This window comes from Lolium perenne, chromosome 2, assembly GCF_019359855.2.
Source record: "Lolium perenne isolate Kyuss_39 chromosome 2, Kyuss_2.0, whole genome shotgun sequence".
NCBI classification, from domain to species: Eukaryota; Viridiplantae; Streptophyta; class Magnoliopsida; order Poales; family Poaceae; genus Lolium; species Lolium perenne.
The window spans coordinates 221,722,304-221,742,707 of NC_067245.2; positions in this window are offsets into that span (position 1 = coordinate 221,722,304).

The following is a 20,404-nucleotide window of genomic DNA, read 5'->3' on the forward strand; positions in this document are numbered from 1 at the left end:
TTGTAAATAAACAAGTTCATGAAGAGCAAAGTAACAAGCATAGGAAGATAAAACAAGTATAGCTTCAAAAATTTCAGCACATAGAGAGGTGTTTTAGTAACATGAAAATTTCTACAACCATATTTTCCTCTCTCATAATAACTTTCAGTAGTGTCATGAACAAACTCAACAATATAAGTATCACATAAAGCATTCTTATTCACATGCATAAAAGTATCATTACTCTCCACATAAGCATAATCAATTTTATTAGTTGTAGTGGGAGCAAATTCAACAAAGTAGCTATCATTATTATTCTCATCAAGTGTAGGAGGCATAGTATTATCATCATAAAAATTACTCTCCATAGTAGGCGGCACTAAAAGACCAATATCATTATAATCATCATAAATAGGAGGCAAAGTATCATCAAAGTAAATTTTCTCCTCAATGCTTGGGGGACTAAAAATATCATGCTCATCAAAGCCAGCTTCCCCAAGCTTAGAATTTTCCATATCATTAGCAACAATGGTGTTCAAAGCGTTCATACTAATATCATTGCTACTAGCATGCAAATAAGATTCCATGGGTTTTTTAATTTTCGCATTAAACCATTCATGTCTTGACTCAGGAAATAGAATAAAAAGCTCATTGATGTCCATTATGCCAAACTAGTGTAAACAAGAAACAAAAAGATGCAATTGCAGGATCTAAAGGAAATAGCTTCGAGTACTTACAGCGCCGGGAAAATAGCTTAGTAGCCGAGATCCGGAGTGTGAGTACCTTTTACCTTTCCTCCCCGGCAACGGCGCCAGAAAATTAGCTTGATGTCTACGTTCCCCCTCCTTTCCTGTAGACAGTGTTGGGCCTCCAAGAGCAGAGGTTTGTAGAACAGCAGCAAGTTTTCCCTTAAGTGGATCACCCAAGGTTTATCGAACTCAGGGAGGAAGAGGTCAAAGATATCCCTCTCATGCAACCCTGCAACCACAAAGCAAGAAGTCTCTTGTGTCCCCAACACACCTAATAGGTGTACTAGTTCGGCGAAGAGATAGTGAAATACAGGTGGTATGAATAAGTATGAGCAAGAGCAACGGTGCGAGAAAATAGCTTGTCGGGCGTGTAGTTGATGGTGGTAGTATTGCAGCAGTAGTAACACAAGAAACAAGAAACAAGCAGTAGTAACGCAGCAGTATTTAGGAACAAGGCCTAGGGATTAGACTTTCACTAGTGGACACTCTCAACATTGATCACATAACAGAACAGATAAATGCATACTCTACACTCTTGTTGGATGATGAACGCATTGCGTAGGATTACACGAACCCTCAATGCCGGAGTTAACAAGCTCCACAATTTGTTCATATTTTAGTAACCTTATAGTGTAAGATAGATCAAAAGACTAAACCAAGTACTAACATAGCATGCACACTGTCACCTTCATGCATATGTAGGAGGCATAGATCACATCAATATTATCATAGCAATAGTTAACTTCGCAATCTACAAGAGATCATGATCATAGCATAAACCAAGTACTAACACGGTGCACACACTGTCACCTTTACACACGTGCAGGAGGAATATAACTACTTTAATAACTTTGCTAGAGTAGCACATAGATAAATTGTGATACAAACTCATATGAATCTCAATCATGTAAAGCAGCTCATGAGATCATTGTATTGAGGTACATGGGAGAGAGATGAACCACATAGCTACCGGTACAGCCCCGAGCCTAGATGGAGAACTACTCCCTCCTCATGGGAGCAGCAGCGGTGATGAAGATGGCGGTGGAGATGGCAGCGGTGTCGATGGAGAAGCCTTCCGGGGGCACTTCCCCGCTCCGGCAGGGTGCCGGAACAGAGATTCCTGTCCCCCAGATCTTGGCCTCGCGATGGCGGCGGCTCTGGAAGGTTTCTGTGGTTTTCGTCGAACTTATCAGGGTTTTCGCGACGGAGGCTTTAAATAGGCGAAGAGGCGGCGCAGGAGGGTCGAAGGGGTGGCCACACCATAGGGTGGCGCGGGCCCCCCTCTGGCCGCGCCGGCCTAGGGTTTGGTGGGCCTGTGCCCCCCCCCTCTGGTCCTTCTCGTGTGTTCTGGATGCTTCCGGTGAAAATAGGAACCTGGGCGTTGATTTCGTCCAATTCCGAGAATATTTCGTTACTAGGATTTCTGAAACCAAAAACAGCAGAAAACAGGAACTGGCACTTCGGCATCTTGTTAATAGGTTAGTTCCAGAAAATGCACGAATATGACATAAAGTGTGCATAAAACATGTAGATAACATCAATAATGTGGCATGGAACATAAGAAATTATCGATACGTCGGAGACGTATCACGGCGCAACACCAGGGATTCCGGCGCCAACGTGGAACCTGCACAACACAATCAAAATACTTTGCCCCAACTTAACAGTGAGGTTGTCAATCTCACCGGCTTGCTGTAAATAAAGGATTAAACGTATGGTGTAGAGAATGGTGTTTGTTTGCAAAGAACAGCAGAGAACAATGATTGCAGTAGGTTGTATTTCAGATGTGAAAGAATGGACCGGGGTCCACAGTTCACTAGTGGTGTCTCTCCAATAAGATAAATAGCATGTTGGATGAACAAATTACAGTTGGGCAATTGACAAATAGAGAGGGCATAATAATGCACACACATATCATGATGACTAATATGAGATTTACTTAGGGCATTACGACAAAGAACATAGACCGCTATCCAGCATGCATCTATGCCTAAAAAGTCCACCTTCGGGTTAGCATCTGCACCCCTTCCAGTATCGAGTTGCAAACAACACACAATTGCATTAAGTACTGTGCGTAATGTAAACAATACAAATATCCTTAAACAAAACATTGATGTTTTATCCCTAGTGGCAACAGCACATCCATAACCTTAGAACTTTCTGTCACTGTCCCAGATTCAATGGAGGCATGAACCCACTATCGATCATAAATACTCCCGCTTGGAGTTACAAGTATCAACTTGGCCAGAGCCTCTACTAGCAACGGAGAGCATGCAAGATCATAAACAACACATATATGATAGATCAATAATCAACTTGACATAGTATTCCATATTCATCGGATCCCAACAAACACAACATGTAGCATTACAAATAGGTGATCTTGATCATGATATGCAGCTCACAAGATCTAAACATGATTGAGGATTGAGGATTAATGTCCAAGCTGAAACTTCCACCATGATACATGGCTTTGGTTGGCGGCCCAATGTTCTTCTCTAATAATATGCATACTCAAACCATTTAATCATGACAAATCACCCTTACTTCAGACAAGACGAACATGCATAGCAACTCACATGATATTCAACAAAAGTGTAACAGTTGATGGCGTCCCCAGAAACATGGTTACCGCTCAACAAGCAACTTATAAGAAATAAGATACATAAGCGACATATTCTTTACAACAATAGTTTTCAAGCTACTTTCCCATGAGCTATATATTGCAAAGACAAGGAATGAAATTTTAAAGGTAGCACGCAAGCAATTTACTTTGGAATGGCAGAGAACCACATAGTAGGTAGTTATGGTGGACACAAATGGCATAAGTTTTGGCTCTAGGTTTTGGATGCACGAGAAGCATTCCCTCTCAGTACAAGGCTTTGGCTAGCAAGGCTGTTTGAAGCAAACACAAGTATGAACCGGTACAGCAAAACTTACATAAGAACATATTGCAAGAATTATAAAACTCTACATTGTCTTCCTTGTTGTTCAAACACTTTTACCAGAAAATATCTAGACTTTAGAGAGACCAATCATGCAAACCAAATTTCAACAAGCGCTACAGTAATTCTCCACTAATAGGTTCAAACTACATGATGCAAGAGCTTAAACATGATCTATTTGAGAGCTTAAAACAATTGCCAAGTATCAAATTATTCAAGATAATATACCAATTAGTACATGAAGCATTTTCTGTTTCCAACCAAATAGCAATAAACGAAGCGGTTTTCAACCTTCACCATGAACATTAAAAGTAAAGCTAAGAACACGAGTGTTCAATATGAAAAAGCGGAGCGTGTCTTTCTCCCACACAATGAATGCTAGGATCCGAATTTATTCAAACAAAAACAAAAATAAAAGCATACAGACGCTCCAAGTAAAGCACATAAGATGTGACAGAATAAAAATATAGTTTCACTAGAGGTGACCTGATAAGTTGTTGATGAAGAAGGGGATGCCTTGGGCATCCCCAAGCTTAGATGCTTGAGTCTTCTTGAAATATGCAGGGATGAACCACGGGGGCATCCCCAAGCTTAGACTTTTCACTCTTCTTGATCGTATTATATCCTCCTCCTCTCTTGACCCTTGAAAACTTCCTCCACACCAAACTCAAAACAATCTCATTAGAGGGTTAGTGCATAATAAAAAATTCACATGTTCAGAGAGGACACATTCATTCCCAACACTTCTGGACATTACCCAAGGCTACTGAAAGTTAATGGAGCAAAGAAATCCACTCAACACAATAAAAGAGGCAATGTGAAATAAAAGGCAGAATCTGTCAAAACAGAATAGTCCGTAAAGACGAATTTTTTAGAGGCACTTAACATGCTCAGATGAAGAAGCTCAAATTGAATGAAAGTTGCGTACATATCTGAGGATCACTCATGAATTTTCGCAGATTTTTCTGAGTTTCCTACAGAGAGATCTACTCAAATTCGTGACAGCTAGAAATCTGTTTCTGCGCAGAAATCCAAATCTAGTATCAACCTTATTATCAAAGACTTTACTTGGAACAACAATGCAATAAAGTAAAGATACAAAGGTATTGCTACAGTAGTAACAAGCACCTTGACTCAAATATAAAACAAAAATTGAAGAAATAAAATAATGGGTTGTCTCCCATCAGCGCTTTTCTTTAACGCCTTTCAGCTAGGCGCAGAAAGTGTAAATCAAGTAACATCAAGAGAAGAAGCATCAACATCATAATTTGTTCTAATAATAGAATCAAAAGGCAACTTTATTCTATTTCTAGGGAAGTGTTCCATACCTTTCTTAAGAGGGAATTGATATTTAATATTTCCTTCTTTCATATCAATAATAGCACCAACAGTTCGAAGAAAGGGTCTTCCCAAAATAATAGGACAAGATGCATTGCATTCAATATCCAAGACAACAAAATCAACGGAGACAGGGTTATTTTTAACCGTAATGTGAACATTGTCAATCCTCCCCAAAGGTTTCTTTATAGAATTATCAGCGAGATTAACATCCAAATAACAATATTTCAATGGTGGCAAGTCAAGCATATCATAGAGTTTCTTAGGCATAACGGAAATACTTGCACCAAGATCACATAAAGCATTACAATCAAAATCATTGACCTTCATTTTAATGATGGGCTCCCAACCATCTTCCAACTTCCTAGGAATAGAAGTTTCAAGTTTTAATTTCTCTTCTCTAGCTTTAATGAGAGCATTTGTAATATGTTTTGTAAAGGCTAAGTTTATAGCACTAGCATTAGGACTTCTAGCAAGTTTTTGCAAGAACTTAATAACTTCAGAGATATGACAATTATCAAAATAAAAACAATTATGATCTAAAGCAATGGGATCATTGTCCCCAATATTCTGAAAAATTTCAGCACTCTTATCACAAACAGTTTCAGCAGTTTCAGGCAATTTTGCATGCTTTGTATTAGAGGTAGAAACATTGCCAACACCAATTATTTTACCATTGATAGTAGGAGGTTTAGCAACATGTGAAGCATCAACATTACTAGTGGTGGTAATAGTCCAAACTTTAGCTACATTATTCTCTTTAGCAAGTTTTTCTTCTCTTTCCCACCTAGCATGCAATTCAGCCATCATTCTAATATTGTCATTAATTCGAACTTGGATAGCGTTTGCTGTAGCAAATGAATTAATATCTTTAGTTTCATTAGGCATAACTTTCAGTTTTAAAAGATCAACATCAGCAGCAAGACTATCAACCTTAGAAGTAAGGACATCAATTTTACCAAGCTTTTCCTCAACAGATTTGTTGAAAGCAGTTTGTGTACTAATAAATTCTTTAAGCATGACTTCAAGACCAGAGGGTACACTCCTAATATTGTTGTAAGAATTACCATAAGAATTACCATAACCATTACTATTATTAGAAGGATATGGCCTATAGTTGTTACCAAAATTATTCCTATAAGCATTGTTGTTGAAATTGTTACTTTTAATGAAGTTCACATCAACATGCCCTTCTTGAGCAACCAATGAAGCTAAATGAATATTATTAGGATCAACATTAGATCTACCATTAACAAGCATAGACATGATAACATCGATCTTATCACTCAAGGAGGAGGTTTCTTCAACAGAATTTACCTTCTTACCTTGTGGAGTCCTTTTAGTGTGCCATTCAGAGTAGTTAATCATCATATCATCAAGAAACTTTGTTGCGGCACCCAAAGTGATGGACATAAAATTACCTCCAACAGCTGAATCCAATAGGTTTCTTGAAGAAAAATTCAATCCTGCATAAAAGGTTTGGATGATCATCCAAGTAGTCAGTCCATGGGTAGGGCAATTCTTTACCAAATATTTTATTCTTTCCCATGCTTGGGCAACATGTTCATTATTCAATTGCTTAAAATTAATTATGCTACTTCTCAAAGATATAATTTTGGCAGGAGGATAATATCTACCAATGAAAGCATCTTTACATTTAGTCCATGAATCAATACTATTCTTAGGCAAAGATAGCAACCAATCTTTAGCTCTTCCTCTTAAGGAGAAAGGAAACAATTTCAGTTTTATAATATCCTCATCTACATCCTTATACTTTTGCATATCACAAAGTTCAACAAAATTATTAAGATAGGCAGCAGCATCATCAGTGCTAACACCAGAAAATTGCTCTCTCATAACATGATTTAGTAAAGCAGGTTTAATTTCATAAAATTCTGCTGTAGTAGCAGGTGGAGCAATAGGAGTGCATATAAAATCATTATTATTGGTGCTAGTGAAATCACACAACTTAGTGTTCTCAGGAGTATTCATTTTAACAGCAATAAAAATAAGTAAAGTAAACTAAATTAAGTAAAGTAAAACAAGTAACTATTTTTTTGTGTTTTTGATATAAAGAAAGCAAACAAGACAGAAAATAAAGTAAAGCAAGACAATAAACAAAGTAAAGAGATCGGATGTGAGAGACTCCCCTTGCAGCGTGTCTTGATCTCTCCGGCAACGGCGCCAGAAATTAGTTGTTGCCATGGGAGTTGGCAATCTCTGGGGTGTAACTTTTTCTTTAATTCCCCGGCAACGGCGCCAGAAATTAGCTTGATGACGCGTGAAGCACACGTCTGTTGGGAACCCCAAGAGGAAGGTGTGATGCGTACAGCAGCAAGTTTCCCTCAGTAAGAAACCAAGGTTTATCGAACCAGTAGGAGATGAAGGCCATGTGAAGGTTGTTGGTGAAGGAGTGTAGTGCGGCGCAACACCAGGGATTCCGGCGCCAACGTGGAACCTGCACAACACAATCAAAATACTTTGCCCCAACTTAACAGTGAGGTTGTCAATCTCACCGGCTTGCTGTAAACAAAGGATTAAACGTATGGTGTGGAGAATGATGTTTGTTTGCAAAGAACAGCAGCGAACAATGATTGCAGTATGTTGTATTTCAGATGTGAAAGAATGGACCGGGGTCTGATACGTCTCCGACGTATCGATAATTTCTTATGTTCCATGCCACATTATTGATGTTATCTACATGTTTTATGCACACTTTATGCCATATTCGTGCATTTTCTGGAACTAACCTATTAACAAGATGCCGAAGTGCCAGTTGCTGTTTTCTGCTGTTTTTGGTTTCAGAAATCCTAGTAACGAAATATTCTCGGAATTGGATGAAATCAACGCCCAGGTTCCTATTTTGCCCGGAAGCATCCAGAACACACGAGAACCGCCAGAGAGGGGGGACAGGGCCACCAGACCCTAGGCCGGCGCGGCCAAGGGGGGGCCGCGCCCCCCTATAGTGTGGGCCCCCCAGAAGTCCACCGACCTTGCCCTTCCGCCTATTTAAAGCCTCCGTCGCGAAAACCCTGATGCGTTCGACGAAACCCGCAGAAACCTTCCAGAGCCGCCGCCATCGCGAAGCCAAGATCTGGGGGACAGGACTCTCTGTTCCGGCATGCCACCGGGACGGGGAAGTGCCCCCGGAAGGCTTCTCCATCGACACCGCTGCCATCTCCACCGCCATCTTCATCACCGCTGCTGCTCCCATGAGGAGGGAGTAGTTCTCCATCGAGGCTCGGGGCTGTACCGGTAGCTATGTGGTTAATCTCTCTCATATGTACTTCAATACAATGATCTCATGAGCTGCTTTACATGATTGAGATTCATATGAGCTTTGTATCGCTACTAGTTGTGTGCTACTCATGTGATGTTATTAAAGTAGTCTATTCCTCCTGCATGGTGTAAAGGTGACTAGTGTGTGCACCATGTGGTTCTTGTCGTAGGCTATGATCATGATCTCTTGTAGATTGTGGAGTTAATTATCATTATGATAGTATTGATGTGATCTATTCCTCCTTCATAGCGTAATGTGGACAGTGTGTGCACTATGTTAGTTCTTGGTTTATTTTGCAATGATCTATTATGCTCTAAGGTTATTTAAATATGAACATTGAATTGTGGAGCTTGTTAACTCCGGCATTGAGGGTTCGTGTAATCCTACGCAATGTGTTCATCATCCAACAAAAGAGTGTATGTAGCACATATGAGAAAGAGTTATTTATTATGCGATCAATGTTGAGAGTGTCCACTAGTGAAAGTGTAATCCCTAGGCCTTGTTCATAAATACTGCTATCGCTGCTTGTTTACTGTTTTACTGCGTTACTACTGCTGCAATACTACCACCATCAACTACACGCCAGCAAGTTATTTTCTGGCACCGTTGCTACTGCTCATATATATTCATACCACCTGTATTTCACTATCTCTTCGCCGAACTAGTGCACCTATTAGGTGTGTTGGGGACACAAGAGACTTCTTGCTTTGTGGTTGCAGGGTTGCATGAGAGGGATATCTTTGACCTCTTCCTCCCTGAGTTCGATAAACCTTGGGTGATCCACTTAAGGGAAAACTTGCTGCTGTTCTACAAACCTCTGCTCTTGGAGGCCCAACACTGTCTACAGGAAAAGGAGGGGGCGTAGACATCAAGCTATTTTCTGGCGCCGTTGCCGGGGAGTGAAGCGCTATTGGTAAGTGGAATTGGTAAGGAAAACCTTTACTGTTGTGCTGATTTTATTTCTGCCTGCTGTTATAAGTCATTATGGAGAGATCTTCTCTTCAATTTTTATTTGGGAAATCTACTACTACTGCAACGGTAGTGGATGAGGCGCCAGGTGAGGAAGTGATACCATATAAAATACCTATGAAAATTATTGAACGTGTTATGGATAACCGCTATGAAGGGGATGGAACTGTCCATCCTGGTGATCATTTACTGTTTTTGCATGAATTATGCGGGTTATTCAAATGTGCAGGTATTGCTATGGATGAAGTGAGGAAGAAACTATTCTCTTTATCGATGTCTTGTAAGGCGGCGCATTGGTATAAATTACTGGATAATGGGGATTCTCTTGAATGGAATGATATTGTGCCCCGGTTTTATTCTAAGTTCTATCCTCCAAGTGAAATTCACAAGGATCGGAATCGCATATATAATTTTTGGCCTCATGATGGAGAGAGTATTGCCCAAGCTTGGGGAGATTGAAGTCTTTAATGCTCAAATGCCCCATTCATGAGCTTCCTGGTAATGTTATTATTGATAATTTCTATGCAAGACTTTCTTTTCAAGACAAGACCTTGCTGGATACTTCTTGTTCTGGATCATTTACACGCAACAAAGAAGAGTTTAAAAGGGACCTTCTTGATCGGATCCAAGAAAATACTGAAGGTTGGGAGAACGACAAGGATAGAGAATCAGGTATAATTTATGATTATAAATGCATTGAAGCTTTTATGGATACTGATAAATTTCGTAATATGAGTGCTATATATGGTCTTGATTCTCAAGTTGCTATAAATCTTTATAAAGCTTTTGCCTCTCATTATGAATTGCCAAAGAAGAATTTTGATAAGTATCATGAACCGTATAAAGATAAAATTGATTCATCTATTAATAAATGCGTTGTAGTTGAAACTGCTGATCATGTTATTCCTGAAGCTTATATTGAAAAAACTCCTTTCCCCGCTAAAATGAAGGAGTACTCTGTTATAAATAGTGCGGTTCATAAAAGTGAAAAGAAACCTGTAGAACCTGAAGAACAAATAAAAGTTGAACCTGCTGTTGCAATAGTTAAAGATCTTGTGACTGAAAATGTGGAGGATGGTCATATTATTTTCTGTGAAGATGCTTCTAATATTGTTTCACATCCTAATAAACCCAAACAAGCTAGTGTTCCTATGCTATCTGTTAGAATTGGTGATCATTGCTATTATGGATTATGTGATATTGGTGCAAGTGTTAGTGCTATTCCTTATGAGCTTTACACGGAGATTATGCACGAAATTGATTCTTGCGAACTTGAAGATATTGATGTGGTTATTCAGCTGGCTAATAGAGAAACTATTTCTCCAATTGGTATTGTTCGAGATGTGGAAGTATTATGCGGTAAGATTAAATATCCTGCTGACTTTTTGGTACTTGGTTCTGCTGCTAGTGATTATTGTCCTATTATTTTTGGTAGACCTTTTCTAAATACTTGTGGAGCTATTATAGATTGCAAGAAAGAGAAAATTTTGACTAAATTTGCTGGTGAATCTTATGAGTTTAACTTCTCTAAATTTACTAAAACTCCTTATAAAGCTGACTTGCCTAGTAATGATTTTAAAATGGAGCAATGTGCATCTATTGTTCTTGTTCCTAATAATCCTTTGCAGCAACATTTGGAGGATAGCGAGAGTGAAGTTTTTAGGAAAGAAAGAGATGAGCTTGAGGAAATTTTTCTTCGCCAATCTATTCTCAAGCATGATTTACCGGTGGAAGATCTGGGTACAACACCGCCACCAAAGGAAGATCATGTTTTTGATTTAAAGCCTTTGCCTGATAACCTTAAATATGCTCATATTGATGATAAGAAAATATATCATGTTATTATTAGTTCTAAGCTTTCAGAGATTGAGGAAGAAAGGTTATTGGAAATATTGAAGAAGCACCGAGGCGCTATTGGCTATACTCTTGATGATTTGAAGGGGGTTTCTCCTTCTATTTGCCAACATGCTATTAATATGGAAGATGATGCAAAGCCTGTTGTTGAACATCAGCGTCGTCTAATTCCGAAGATGAAGGAAGTGGTAAGGAATGAGGTATTAAGACTTCTTGAAGCTGGTATTATATATCCTATTGCTGATAGTAGATGGGTTAGTCCTGTGCATTGCGTTCCCAAGAAAGGAGGAATGACTGTTGTGCCTAATGATAATGATGAGCTCATCCCTCAAAGAGTAGTTGTAGGGTATAGAATGTGCATTGATTTTCGAAAAGTTAATAAAGTTACTAAGAAAGATCATTACCCTTTACCATTTATTGATCAAATGCTAGAAAGATTGTCTAAAAATACTCATTTTTGCTTTCTTGATGGTTATTCTGGGTTTTCACAAATTGCTGTTAAAGCTAAAGATCAAGAGAAAACTACTTTCACTTGTCCCTATGGAACTTATGCTTATAGACGTATGCCTTTTGGTTTATGTAATGCTCCTGCTACTTTTCAAAGATGCATGTCTGCTATTTTTCATGGTTTTTGTGAAAGTATTGTAGAGGTATTCATGGATGATTTTTCCGTCTATGGGAATTCTTTTGATAGTTGCTTGCGAAACCTTGATAAAGTTTTGCAGAGATGTGAAGAAACTAACCTTGTTCTTAATTGGGAGAAATGCCACTTTATGGTTAATGAAGGAATTGTATTGGGACATAAAATTTCTGAGAGAGGTATTGAAGTTGATAGAGCTAAAGTTGAAGCAATTGAGAAGATGCCCTATCCGAGGGATGTTAAAGGTATTCGTAGTGTTCTTGGTCATGCTGGGTTTTATAGGAGGTTTATTAAAGATTTCTCCAAGATTTCAAAACCTCTTACTAATCTTCTTCAAAAAGATGTACCATTTGTTTTTGATGATGATTGTAAGGAAGCTTTTGAAACTCTAAAGAAAGCCTTAACAACTGCTCCTATAGTTGAACCTCCTGATTGGAACTTACCATTTGAGATTATGTGTGATGCTAGTGATTTTGCTGTAGGCGCTGTTCTTGGACAGCGAGTAGATAAAAAACTGAATGTTATTCATTATGCTAGTAAAACTCTTGATGCTGCTCAAAGAAATTATGCTACAACTGAAAAAGAATTATTAGCTGTAGTCTTTGCTTGTGATAAATTTAGATCTTATATTGTTGATTCAAAAGTTACTATTCATACTGATCATGCTGCAATTAGATACCTTATGACAAAGAAAGATGCTAAGCGGAGGCTTATTAGATGGGTACTTCTTTTGCAAGAATTTGATTTACATATTGTAGATAGGAAAGGTGCTGATAATCCTGTTGCTGATAATTTGTCTAGATTGGAAAATATTGCTTATGATCCTGTTCCTGTTAATGATAGTTTTCCAAATGAACAATTGGCTGTAATAAAGGTGAACTCGCGAGACAGTCCTTGGTATGCTGATTATGCTAACTTTATTGTTTCCAAGTACTTGCCTCCAACCTTTTCAGCTCAGCAAAGGAGGAAATTCTTTTATGACTTGAGGCATTATTTCTGGGATGACCCACACTTATATAAAGAAGGAGTGGATGGTATTATGCGAAGATGTGTTCCCGAATATGATCAACAAGAGATATTGAGTAAATGTCATGGTAGTGCTTATGGAGGACATCACGCCGGAGAAAGAACCGCGCAAAAGGTTCTACAATCAGGTTTTTATTGGCCAACTCTCTTCAAGGATGCGAGAAAGTTTATTTTATCTTGTGATGAATGCCAAAGGGTTGGTAATATCTCCAGACGTAATGAAATGCCTATGAATTAAACTCTTGTTATTGAACCATTTGATTGTTGGGGATTTGACTTCATGGGACCTTTTCCGTCTTCAGAAGGTAACACTCATATACTTGTTGCTGTTGATTATGTTACTAAATGGGTGGAAGCCATACCTACAAAAAGTGCTGATGGTGAGACCTCTTTAAGAATGCTTTTAGACATTATTTTTCCTAGATTTGGAGTGCCTAGATATATTATGACTGATGGAGGTTCTCATTTTATTCATGGAGGTTTTAGAAAAACTCTTGCTAAGTATGGTATTAATCATAGAATTGCTTCTGCTTATCATCCTCAAACTAGTGGTCAAGTAGAATTATCAAATAGAGAGATTAAATCTATTTTGGGAAAGACTGTTAATAAAACTAGAAAGAATTGGGCTAGTAAATTGAAGGATGCACTATGGGCTTATAGAACTGCTTATAAAAATCCCATGGGAATGTCACCTTATAAAATGGTTTATGGGAAAGCTTGTCATTTACCTTTAGAACTAGAGCACAAAGCTTATTGGGCTGTTAGAGAATTAAATAAAGATCCTAAACTTGCCGGTGATAAGAGGTTGTTGCAATTAAGTTCTCTAAATGAATGGAGAAGTGAAGCTTATGAAAATGCTAAACTCTTTAAAGAGAAAGTTAAAAAATGGCATGATAGAAGGATTATCAAAAGAGAATTTAATATTGGGGATAAAGTCCTATTGTATCGGTCTCGTCTCAGATTCTTTGCAGGGAAATTACTCTCGAAATGGGAAGGACCATATGTTGTCGAGGAGGTGTATCGTTCAGGAGCAATCAAAATTAGCTCTCTCCAAGGCAATGCCACGCAAGTGGTGAATGGACAAAGACTCAAGCATTATATCTCAGGTGATTCCTATAATGTTGATGTTGATATTATTCAAGTGGAAACACCGGAGGCTTTCATCAAAGGGCAAATTGACAGTCCGCCAGAACTCGACTTTGAATAGGTAACGATCGGTAATGAAAAGTACGCAATTTACTTTTCGAACAATATTTTTGCTATTTTTGGAAAATATGAAAAATTACGAGTTCGAAACGGAGTGGAAAGGACGCACGAGGGGGTGCCACCATAGGCCGGCGCGGCCTGACCTGGGCCCGCGCCGACCTATGGTTTGGCCGCCTCGTCGCCCCTTTCCGACTCTGGTTCGATCTGGTACTTTCCTTTTGTCGTGAAAATTTTTGCTATATAATTCCCCGGACCCCTGGAGGTCCGTATATCGTTTTCTCGACGTGTTTTGTTTCGAGCTGTTTCTGCCAGGATCTGTATTAAGTCTATAAGCACCATGGCCTCCAACAACAAGGGCAAGGGGATTTCGGAGGAAGAAGTGAAGAGGGTGCCATCAAGACAAGAGCAGCAAGCCGTTGGGAGCAAGCAAATCTTGGTGGGATCTGTTGACACTCGACGTTCTTTTTCTCATAACTTGCAGGGACCTTTACCACCCGCTCTTAGCCTCGACTCCTTCCCTGTGTTGGAAGAAGTTCTACGAACTACCGATGAGTTTTGTGATCAATATCGGGCTCTAAGAAGAGAAGTGGAGATACTCCAGGAGGAGAATTGCCGCCTCCGAAGAATGCTGGAATACCACTCGATTCACATCACAAGGTCATCATCGCCAAATTCAGATAACAATGAATCTCTTCGAGTCTTAGTGCAGAATTGCCAAGCTGAGAAACTGAAGTTGAAAGAGTTCTGTAAGAAGCATGGGAGGAGTTCATCACCACCATCGCCAAAGGAGTAATTCATCATCGGTATTGGCATCCCCTTGGCTTGTTCCAAGCTTGGGGGAGTGCCGCGGTATCACATCATCACTATCTTTTACTTTTTACTGTCAAGTAGTGTCATATCATGAGTAGGGAAGTTATCATATAAGATGGGTTGCAGTTTGGAAGTATCTCTCCTTTAGTTGGTTATCTATGTATCCCTTGGTGTGAGTTATCGTTATGGAATATTAATGAGAAGTCTTATCATTTACATATTGCATATCTTATTTTAGTTTGCAATCTCTATTATATGATTTACCTTGTCATTAGTATTGGTATCACTTTGGGAGCATTGAATAAATCTATTTGGTTTTGGCAAACTTAGCATTGGTCAATAGCAACAACACTTTGAGGTTTAAGTAGAAAAGAGAAATACATGTAGTTGTTTCATATCTTTCTTTCTTGTTAGCTCATAGCTTATTATTCTGAAGTTAAAATTGTTTGTGCTTACAAGGAAGATGCATGATTGTTTCTATCACATGTATATTTGTTTGTTTCCCTCAACTCTTATGCTTGCTAATTAACCTTGCTAGCCAAAAACCTGTACTGAGAGGGAATACTTCTCGTGCATCCAAACCTTAGCCCAAACCTATGTCATTTGTGTCCACCATACCTACCTACTACATGGTATTTTCTGCCATTCCAAGTAAATACTTCATGTGCTACCTTTAAACAATTCAAAACTTAGTATCTCTTATTTGTGTCAATGTTTCATAGCTCATAAGGAAGTATGTGGTGTTTTATCTTTCAATCTTGTTGGGCAACTTTCACCAATGGACTAGTGGCTTTATCCGCTTATCCAATAATTTTGCAAAAAGAGCTGGCAATGGGATTCCCAGTCCCAAATTAATTAAACTAAATAGACACTCCTCCATGGTATGTGATTGATGGACGGCACCCGAAGGATTCGGTTAGCCATGGCTTGTGAAAGCAAAGGTTGGGGGGAGTGTCATCATCATGATAAAACTAAAATGAAAAGGCACTCCTTCATGGTATGAGATTGTTGGCAGGCACCCGAGGATTCGGTTAGCCATGGTTTGTGAAAGAAAGGTTGGAAGGAGTGCCACACAAAATGAAAATAATATGGGAGCCGCTCTTAGGAGGTTGTCTGGCAAGGGGGTTAGAGTACCCGCTACCAGTCGTTGACAACAACAAACACCTCTCAAAATGTTACTTTTATTCTCTTTATATGATTGCAAAACTGAAAAAGCTCTAGCGCATGATTTAATCCCTGCTTCCCTCTGCGAAGGGCCTGTCTTTTACTTTATGTTGAGTCAGTAAACCTATTTCCCTCCATCTCAAGCAAGCATTTGAGTAGTTGTGATCAAACCATTATATTGTGATTTGCTTCATCATGTCTTTTATTCTTCCTTGTTTAGTACAAGTTTTATCTGAATGAATATAGCTTTGCACGTTATTAATGATTATGAAGAGACCATTATGATTGAGTATGCAAGTTGTGCCTTATAAACTTTAACATGAGAGCGCTGCTCAAAGAGATAAGTATAATCTGTTAATTGTTCTCTGACCAAGAACGAAGTTTGCCATCACCAATTATGATTTCTTATGCACCTTTACTTATGATTACCTTATACTTGTTTCAAGTTGAGTTATAAGAGGTTGTTTACTATAATGTCTTGTGTGAATGAATATGATGCTTCTTGTCCGTATTTTATTTATCGACTCTTCACTCCATAAACATGTGGTCCTGTCTATCGAGCTCAGTTTTGCTTGGGGACAAGCGAAGTCTAAGCTTGGGGGGAGTTGATACGTCCAATTTGCATCACTATTTTATATCATAATTTGCTGTTATTCATTGATATATTTCATATTGGGACACAATACTTATGTTATTTCATCTATTTTGCATGTTTCATCATTATTGGAGGATCAAGCACCGGAGCCAGGATTCTGCTGGAAAAAGCACCGTCAGAACGCAATATTTCGGAAGATCAACTGTGGAAGGAAATTATACCAAAAATCCTATTTTTCAAGATGACGAAGGAAGCCAGAAGGAGGAGCCAGGAGGACCCAGGGTGGGCCCACACCCTAGGGCGGCGCGGCCCATGCCCTGGCCGCGCCGCCATGTAGTGTGGGGGGCCCACAGCCCCTTTCGCCTCCTTTTCTTCGCGAAATCCTTGTTCCCGAAAACCTAAGCCACAGAGGGTACCTCGCGAAGAGTTACAGCCGCCTCTGCGGGGCGGAGAACACCAGAGAGAAAAGAGCTCTGCGGCGGGCAGGAATCCGCCGGGGAAATTCCCTCCGGGAGGGGGAAATCGACGCCATCGTCACCGACATCGAGCTGGACATCATCTCCATCACCATCATCATCATCTCCACCATCATCACCGCCGTCTCCTCCGCAGCACCTCGTCACCGCCATAGCAATTTGGGTTTGATCTTGATTGTTTGATAGGGGAAACTCTCCCGGTATCGATCTCTACTTGTTGTTGATGCTATTGAGTGAAACCATTGAACCAAGTTTATGTTCAGATTGTTATTCATCATCATATCACCTCTGATCATGTTCCATATGATGTCTCGTGAGTAGTTCGTTTAGTTCTTGAGGACATGGGTGAAGTCTAATTGTTAGTAGTGAACTATGGTTGAGTAATATTCAATGGTATGATATTTAAGTTGTGGTGTTATTCTTCTAGTGGTGTCATGTGAACGTCGACTACATGACACTTCACAATTTATGTGCCTAGGGGAATGCATCTTGTATTCGTTTGCCAATTGCGGGGTTGCCGGAGTGACAGAAACCTAAACCCCCGTTGGTATATCGATGCAGGAGGGATCGCAGGATCTCAGAGTTTAAGGCTGTGGTTAGATTTATTCTTAATTACTTTCTTGTAGTTGCGGATGCTTGCAAGGGGTATAATCACAAGTATGTATTAGTCCTAGGAAGGGCGGTACATTAGCATAGGTTCACCCACACAACACTTATCATAACAATGAAGATTATTTAGCCGTATGTAGCGAAAGCACTAGACTAAAATCCCGTGTGTCCTCGAGAACGTTTGGTCATTATAAGTAAACAAACCGGCTTGTCCTTTGTGCTAAAAAGGATTGGGCCACTCGCTGCAATTGTTACTCTCGCACTTTACTTACTCGTACTTTACTCAACTGTTACATCTAAACCCCCTGAATACTTGTCTGTGAGCATTTACAGTGAATCCTTCATCGAAACTACTTGTCAACACCTTCTGCTCCTCGTTGGGATCGACATTCTTACTTATCGAAAATACTACGATACACCCCCTATACTTGTGGGTCATCAGGGTCCACAGTTCACTAGTGGTGTCTCTCCAATAAGATAAATAGCATGTTGGGTGAACAAATTACAGTTGGGCAATTGAAAAATAGAGAGGGCATAACAATGCACATACATATCATGATGACTAATATGAGATTTACTTAGGGCATTACGGCAAAGAACATAGACCGCTATCCAGCATGCATCTATGCCTAAAAAGTCCACCTTCGGGTTAGCATCCGCACCCCTTCCAGTATTGAGTTGCAAACAACAGACAATTGCATTAAGTACTGTGCGTAATGTAAACAATACAAATATCGTTAGACAAAGCATTGATGTTTTATCCCTAGTGGCAACAGCACATCCATAACCTTAGAACTTTCTGCCACTGTCCCAGATTCAATGGAGGCATGAACCCACTATCGAGCATAAAAACTCCCGCTTGGAGTTACAAGTATCAACTTGGCCAGAGCCTCTACTAGCAACGGAGATCATGCAAGATCATAAACAACACATATATGATAGATCAATAATCAACTTGACATAGTATTCCTTATTTATCGGATCCCAACAAACACAACATGTAGCATTACAAATAGGTGATCTTGATCATGATAGGCAGCTCACAAGATCTAAACATGATAGCACAAGAGGAGAAGACAACCATCTAGCTACTGCTATGGACCCATAGTCCAAGGATGAACTACTCACGCATCAGTCCGGAGGCGGGCATGGTGATGTAGAGCCCTCCGGTGATGATTCCCCTCTCCGGCAGGGTGCCGAAGGCGATCTCCTGAATCCCCCAAGATGGGATTGGCGGCGGCGTCTCAGTATGTTTTCTCATATCGTGGCTCTCGGTGCTAGGGTTTTCGCGACGGAGAGATTAAATAGGCGAAGGGGCAGAGTCGGGGGACGCTCGAGGGGCCCACCCCATAGGGCGGCGCGGCTAGGGGTGGGGCCGCGCCCCCCTAGGGTGTGGCCGCCTCGTCGCCCCTCTTCGTCTCCTCTTCGGACTTCTGGAAGGCTCCGTGGAAAATAAGACCATGGGCTTTTGTTTCGTCCAATTCCGAAAATATTTCCCGTGTAGGATTTCTGAAACCAAAAACAGCAGAAAACAGGAACTGGCGCTTCGGCATCTTGTTAATAGGTTAGTGCCGGAAAATGCATCAAAATGATATAAAGTGTATATAAAACATGTGAGTATTGTCATAAAACTAGCATGGAACATAAGAAATTATAGATACATTTGAGACGTATCAGGCGGCGGACGTGGAGCGGCGCCACACCGAAACTCGCGGCAGGGCGGAGAAGGCTAAGGCGGCGGCGACGACGGCGAAGAGGGTGGTGGAGGCAGCGGATGAACAAGCGAGGCAGGTCTCCATGGCTATGAGCATGGGGCAGCCGCGCCTCGGCCTATTCCCCGGTTCCTAGCCAATCCAAGGTACAATCGACTCGCCTTCGACCTTCTCGTTGGCGGCACCTGCCATGTTCCACGATAGCTACGCCTAGTCTACACCTCTGTCGAGGTTTACGCCTTCGCCGCCGGACTACGCCGGCGACCACCTGGGCGCGTACAAGGGCATCTCGCCTGCCCTGCGCCGAGGGTCGCTCTCCTTCTCCAACCTCGGGAACGGCGTGGGCGCGTCGTTGGGCGGGATGCCGCAGCCGAACGACGGTGTGATGCACGAGATGATCACGTCGGGCTCCATGGCCGCCGCATTGAGCCGAGGTTTCTTTACGCAAGAGGAGGTGAGAGAAATATAATCCATCGCATCGCGGGGTGCCACCAACGATTAGAACGGGGAGTTCGGAGACGGCACCCAAGACATCAACGGAGAAGAAGAAGAATAGGACCACGGCGAGGAGGGGGACGTGCCTGATCCTACAGCGACGAGGAAGGGAAATAAGAAAAGGAAGAAGAACTCGCCGCCGACCGAGCCGCGAATCAAATGGCCGGGCAAAGAAGAGGAGTGCCTCGCTGAAGCTTGGAAGACCGTCTCCATGAACGACATTATCGGTGCCAATCAAAACTATGAGATGTATTGGCAGCGGGTCAAGTTGGCGTTCGACGAAAGCAAGATCGTCGATCCCTACTTCAACAAGACGGTGATGGTGCGCGGCGACAAGGCGATGAGAACCCATTGGGGGATCATCCAGACGACGTGCAGCAAGTGGCACGGCATGCAGGAGGAGATCGACGCTCGCCCGAGAGCGGCGCCGACTTCGGGCAAAAGGTGAGCTGACTCGCCGTGCCCTCCCTCGATCATGGATCGCCGAGGTTTAATCTTGTTTTGCCGGCCTATCTTGCAGATGCGCCGTGCTTTCGACATGTACCGCGACGACATCG